This window comes from Clupea harengus, chromosome 21 (genome assembly GCF_900700415.2).
Source record: "Clupea harengus chromosome 21, Ch_v2.0.2, whole genome shotgun sequence".
Taxonomy (NCBI): Eukaryota; Metazoa; Chordata; class Actinopteri; order Clupeiformes; family Clupeidae; genus Clupea; species Clupea harengus.
The window spans coordinates 16,124,945-16,132,118 of NC_045172.1; positions in this window are offsets into that span (position 1 = coordinate 16,124,945).

Genomic DNA, 7,174 nt, shown 5'->3' on the forward strand with positions numbered 1-7,174 from the left:
GGGGGGTTGTGAGGATTTCATTGCAGCCAATGCTATGGTTAAAACCCCTCCAAGCTCTCTAGGACACTGTGAGTAGAGATGTCAATGAGTCTGTGACAGAAGGGTAAAAATATGTGTATTGTAAACCTTAGAGAGTTGACTGTCACAATAGACGTCTGTATTCCTGTGTTATATGTCATTGATAAACGACAATGCTTCCCTCATTTGATTGTATATAATTGTATGTATAATGTATATGAAACAATTAAAGGTGATTACATTTGTCCCAGGTATTACATTCTATTAAATTAATTTTGAAGTGAGGAAATCAACAAAATGATAAAACTATATCACACTAGAGGTGACGATAGTGTGTGAGTGTGAGAGAGAGAGAGTGTTTATGTGTGAGCGTGTGTGTGTGTGTGTGTATGTGAGATGTACAATCTATCGTGTTGCAGGGGGCTTGATTACCCATGCAGTCTGTCTGGTCTCATCTTGGCCTGTGGTCACTGCAGGGTCCTGGCCAGCTTCGGGCAGGATATCTTTAACTCCAGCTGCCCAGTCCTGGATGGACAGACCATGAACAGGCTTAGAGTAAACTACAAAAAAAAAGAATATACCCAGGGCAGAGTGGCCATCCAGACTGCCTCTTCATTTGCTTCAGGGCCTCCAGGCTCTTCATGAGCTCATAAACGGACGGCCCGGAGAGCACCTAAAAGACTGAAGCGGTGATGGAGGACTTCTGTGTGAATCTCTGTGGGGTTGCAAGTAGATGAAATCGTGGTTCAGTGGTTCAGGGGAAACAAGGTAACGCTCAGGCAAAAAAAAAAAAAAAAGAAAGAAAGAAAGAAAAGATCAGAAGTGAATGGCAAGGCTGCTGCTGAATGCACCTTTCACTGTCTGTTCCAGACTTTGCCTTATTCTGCCCCTTACATGAGAAAATAGATTAATGAGAGGTCTCACTGTAGCCGTAGACTATTTTGTGATCGCTGTGTATGACCACAAAAGACAAGCTGCTAAGACTCTTAACAGAATGTAAAATTACACAGCGTGCCGTATCAAATGTGGTTAACGCCTGACTATCCTGGTTTTAAAAGATTTCTAAGCTTTTAACATGACTTTGTAAAACCCTTATAGGATTATAGCGGCATTTGTTAAATAACCCAGAAATCTTTGCTGAGAGCGACTCTTTTATTCTGCCAGTTACTTAATCGGCCTCTCTTCCCTAGGTTCCATAATTCCATGTCAGCAAATTCACAAATTGTGTGGGTGGTCGAGCAGTGGGGTGGGGGCGGGGGAACCCTACCAAGGTGCAACGACTTAAAGCATGTAGGATTAATGTAGTGCGATGTGACCCAAGGTTTCATAGAATTAACTGGAGTGTTCAGGCCCAGTTCACACCCTATTCTACCCCCGCCCCCGAACTCTCAGGTAAAAAGGATTATATCAGGATGTCTGATATTGTAATAGCAAAGATAATTATCTGTTCCAGAATGAAATACATTGAAAGCAGCCAATTCACATATACTTCAGAGTCTGGAAAGGTAACATTTTGTCATTTGATGTAATTCATAGAATTGAAAAAAAGAAATCAATCAATAGCTTTATTTATATAATTCCAATTAGACACTAAGTTGTTCGTTTAATAGCATATACTATTGCATAGTGGTAACTACCTATCTGACCTGCGTTACTGACATACACAAAAGGCATAATTATTAATGCAGTTGAAAGATAATGAAAATGACAAGTGTCTGAGACGAAGAGAGAAATATTTGTTCTTCAGAAAAAAAATTAAAAGTTCCTTAAATATTCTGTGCTTTCTTACCTTCCAACAACCCTTTACTGACCAATAAAGCAGAGCTGGTTCACAACAGCCAGTATAAAAGCTATGGTTCAGTGGTGCACCTCATTGAAATTCATTACTGAAATATATTACTTGTAAAACTGCGGCCTGTTTATTTGCAGAGGGGGACACTTTTAACTTTCTAATGGGGTCTGGATAAATCTAGATCTACCTAATTACAGTGGATTCCGCTCTATATACTACACAAGTATCTCTTGTAGCCAGCAGTAAGTAACAGATAGGGGACAGTTTTGTTTACTCTGCAGAAGCGAGTGATTGTGTGCGGACTATGCTAAAAAAGAAAGATGTTTACAGGCCATAATGTGCCACGTCAGTTCATAACAATATGAACCCAGATTCAGAAGAGGTTAACATTGTTGCAGTGGAAAGCAATAACCAGATAGGCTACCTGGAATGAAGATGGACAACCCCTTCAATAATTCCCAAGTAATCAGCTCTGAGTCTCACTGAGTTCAGCAATACTAATAGCAAGTAACAATCAAAGCACTGCTGTGTTCGACAAAAGCTGAGCTCCATACTTGGCCTGTGGTGGGCTGCCTTTTTCCACTCGTAAATCCCACAAACGCTCTCTTTTCATACGGCAACTCCAAACTCTGCAAGGTTTTCATGCTACATTTCCCTCTGGTTGCAGCTAAAGATGAAGTGCCTCGGGACAGCTTCACCTCATTCTACCTACTCTCTCTCCCACATTCTCCCACTCTGAGCCCTCATAGAGCCCAATGGACATTGTCAGTAATAATTCCTATTTTTCATCCATTGAAAGGTGTGAAACAAGTTTGGATAACAAGCTGCAGATAGCGATTGACGGTTGATTATAGTTACAGTTGGGCTTAACATTGTATGTTGAAATGAACCCTTTCACTGGCAAGTTCTAAGAGCCTGTAGTAACTATGAGTGGCAATATGTTCCCAGTAAGATGAGCATTGTCACCACACAGAAAAGCAATCAACACATATTCACATGTTCACTCAACCTCACACAAATGAACCATTGTAGAATGAACCTCTGTCGTTATATACGTGAAAGCCCCTAAGAGCCACAATGTATACAGTACATTTAAGCTGATACCTTTTTGTATGGAAAAACACTTGCAGTCACGCTGATACGTAAACGGTACTCTCCATGTGGCTATCTCAAATGATTCAGTAGCTCCCACGATACATTCAAAATGAGGAGGAATTGTTTCCGGAGCTAACAAAATCACTTGGGAAACACAGACTTTCTAATTAGGGAATGTTTTGAAAATCTTCGCCCTCCCTAGGGATTCCTACTTTTAGTGTCACCAATTATACTTGCTGGTGTTAAGGGTAAATATATATATCAAATGTTGGTGCTTAACACCCACATCGTTAGTCATCTTATGCTACCAGGCCCACCGTCTGTCTTGCTTGGGCCAAGGGACAAGATGATCTCCAAAGGCCTCCTTTCAACTGAATGATGGGAATGTTAGAAACCATTTGAGACCACTGTGCATTTACACGTAGCAGTTTCTCTGTTCTAAGCTATTCTTAAAATGTAAAGCTGTTTTATATGATAGTGCACAGGCAGACCCATATACTAAAAAATAATAAATAATAAAACTTTGTGGAGTCATTGGGTTCATTTTTTGTTTCTTTTTAATTACTGTTTTTAGTTATATGTGATATTTGGATGCCCAAATAGAATTACTAAACCACACACTACAAGTAGCATGAGAATGCATATAATAAGACAACTGAAATAGTTTTGTAAAATAGTCTTTGGTCTGACTGTGCTGAGGTTTCCCTTTTTGGTTTTGATATTTGGTATTTGTGTGTCCTTCCCCATAACTATTACAGAAATTCCATAAAGTTTCTTCAGACATCATGCCATGACATGTCCATGTAGCTTATTCCAGGAGTGAAACTCAAGAGTGAGTGGCTACATTGTATTGGCAAGGCAAGATTAACAGTGTGCAGAGAGCTGCAGCAGAGCCTTAAGGCTCCCAGGACTTCAGTCTGTCTTAGCAAGAGACCTACTGATGAGTTCAAAAACATCAATGTGTATGTGTGTGTGACTAGGTGTACATGTTAGCATTTGTGTGACTCACCTTTGTGTGTTTGTATGTGTATATGACTGTGTGTGTGTGTGTTTGTGTATAAAAATGTGTGTGTGTGTGTGTGTGTGTGTGTGTGTGTGTGTTTGTGTGTGTGTGTGTGTGTGTGTGTGTTTGTGAAATGAGCCAGAGAGGAAAAAAAAACTTGTCAGAGACGCCTGATGGAGTTCACCTGAGCATTATAAATATTCAAGGGAACTCTGAAATATTTAAAGGCATGACCATGGTTTTCATGCTCGCTTGAATGTACGCATGTCATATGGGAAAGCTCAGCACCAGGAAGCACAATGCCAAAGGCAATGTAAAGAAAAGAGAAAGAGAACAAGGGATGAAATGAATGGGAAGAGAGAAATAAGTCATTAAGCACCAGCAGAGGGAGTCAGAACCCAGTTCTCGTCTGACTGTGGTTCACATTGAGGCATGCAGGAGCCACCAGAACTAAAAGCTATGAATCCCAGCTCTCACAATAATCATATAGACAAACTCTGTACAGTGGTTTTGCTACTTCAATTTGTTTACTACAAAACAAGTATGTTAATGAAATATAGAAAGGCATGGCATTTCGCGAGGTTTGTGGCTTAATTATGTTGAAATGTTTACATACATATTTTTCTCCATGTGATATCAGATGTCTGAAATGTAAACCAATGTGTCCATATCTGTGTTTGAACAGTCAAGTTACACATCCATTTTATTTTCTACTCTATGATAGTCAAAGCGGCTTCATAACGGTTACGTTTATTTTTGAACACTTGTATTCCTGAGCCATAGTGTTGAAATATCAAGATTGTTCAGTCAAGTCATCTACATAAACCTACATCAACTGAGATATCTGATAAGATGATGCAGCTATATGTTTATGTAAAACTGTGTATGCTGACCCTCATGCTCACAAAAGCTCCATATGACTTGCGGAATGATCCATTCCACCAGAGAGCAAAGAGCAAGAGAACATGAAGTCAGTGAATCTCGAATTGCTTGTGCATTTCTGAAATCCCATCGACAACAAAACTCATTGTGATGTCATTGACTCGCCTAAGCTCACGTGAAGTCACGAGCAAACACTTGTATGGAGACATGAGATGCACGCCTGTCATTTGTGGATTCACGCATCTTTACCAAGGCTTATAGACATCAGTGTGACGCATTTGTGAAACACTTGATGGAGGTGGTGGGCGGAAAATAGTTCTCTGAGAGCAGACGAGGGCCGAGATGGTTGAGGATATTGTGGATGGAGCCCATAAACAGAGAACGAGTATAAATAGCCTTCTCCATCTCTTGTTGCCTAGAGATCTTGCTCTGTGGACTATGGTGGTGTGAAAGCTCGAAAGCCTCTCTCTCTCTCTCTTTCTCCATCAATCTCTCTCCATCTTTCCCTCTTGGTGGAGAGCCGAAGCTAATGCAGAACAAGAGTGCTTGAAAAAAAGAGCCCGGGAAATGACAATGTAAACACACACTACGCACTCAGCGTGCCCCCTCCCACCCCCACCCCCCCATCCTTTAAAACACTTTAATAATTCTGTCACATGTGGACAGGGCTTAACTTTGAACACCATAATCCTCAGGGCTACATTCATGTTGCATCATTCAGGAGCGCAGAATAGTACAGAATTGTGCTTTAAAACAATACAACTACAAAAATGGGTCATATAATGTGTCTCAAAATGACTTTGCGTGCTTGCATGGTATGGTGTAGACATACGATTTAGACAAGAAATCTGAGGGGTTGATTAAAGTGATATTAAGGTGCATTTAATGTATTTTAAAGTGTATTTAAAGCAAAATATTCTATAATCACTCCACTCCGCTACCACACACATTTGTAAGCAATGAATGGAATTGGCAACCAAGATGATTTGCTATTGGTAACCTGCTGGGCTTTAAGCTTGGTATCAAATTGAAAGGCTTCCTCACAGGAGGAGGAGTCAGAAAAGCCCAATGCCTCCTGCTGTCCAAGTATCCTTACGATTCAGGGCAACCCTCACTGAGCGGTAAAAAATTGCATGGTAGTTACAGAGCAGGCTGTAGGGGATGTCTGGTCCAGCAAGAAAGAAAACAGGTAATTTTTCAGGTCGCCTAAAAACTGTTCTAAATCTGGCCCTTGCTTTATCCTTTTGCATCTAGCCTAGTTTCTTGCAATAACAACATACACCCACACTGCCATTTTATTGACATGGCCTGCTTCCGTTGCTAGCATTTCCCTATACCTAAAAACGAACAAAATCACTTAACAGAATTTTTTCCTAAAGCATTTTTCCCCTAATTCCTGACATAGTTCCTCGCACAGCCCAGGTTGATGAATGTCGCGGAGCTGCTCCATGGGAAGAAAGGGCAACCTTCAGCAGACGCTCACCTCGCAAATGTGGGACTGAAATACAGTCCACCCTCACCAGCTGCCGCTCGCTTTCTATCCCCAGCTTGCTCATAATGAGCCTGTCCCATAGATATTGCCTCTGCCACCTAGATAACGGATGGGTGTCTCACTCAAAGTTCACTTGCGGTGCTAGCTAGCCTGCAAAACATGCTGATTCTGGAGGAGTCCCAGATCAATCTGCTGTAATGATATCCAAAGGCTTTCGCGGCTGATTCCTGAGATATATAACTAACAATGAGGAATTACACTGGGTGGGATTTGTGGCAGTAAGAAACTGCGGGTAGTGTGAGTCGAATAGCACCTCTGAATGGATTGCCTGAAATTGACAATTGCACATTACAGTGATGCATTTGTTTTGGCTAGTCCTGCTTTTGTAGCGGAATGGCGGTAACTTGTGTGTCAGGGGGCCCATGCATAAATGTCCTCTTGAAGGTCATGACAGAATATATAAGCACCACTCAACACTTTGCAAACTGACCTTTGTGGAAAAAAACATCAGTTCTGCCATATTTTATGGTGGTGGTAGTGACTTGTTGGACAGAAGACCTTTTCCCCGACACTTCAGTCTTTGCCACAACAAGCCCTTAGGCTCACCTTGAAGGTGACATTGCATTTAAAAACTGGACAAAAATATGGATATGCTCTGATTAAAAAGGCAGGGTTCAAGATCAGGGCAAATGGTTTCTTTGACTTCAGCTGCATCAGTTGGTAAAAGGTAGAAAGCGGATAGACCATTGATCAGGTAAACAATGACACATCATGGACAGCATGTTCTTCTCCTGACAAAGGTAGGGCTTCAATGGCACTCACTGATGTCATCTAAGTGACTCTAAATCTCTAGATTCTGAGACCATTTAATCATTTACTCGTTCAGAATATA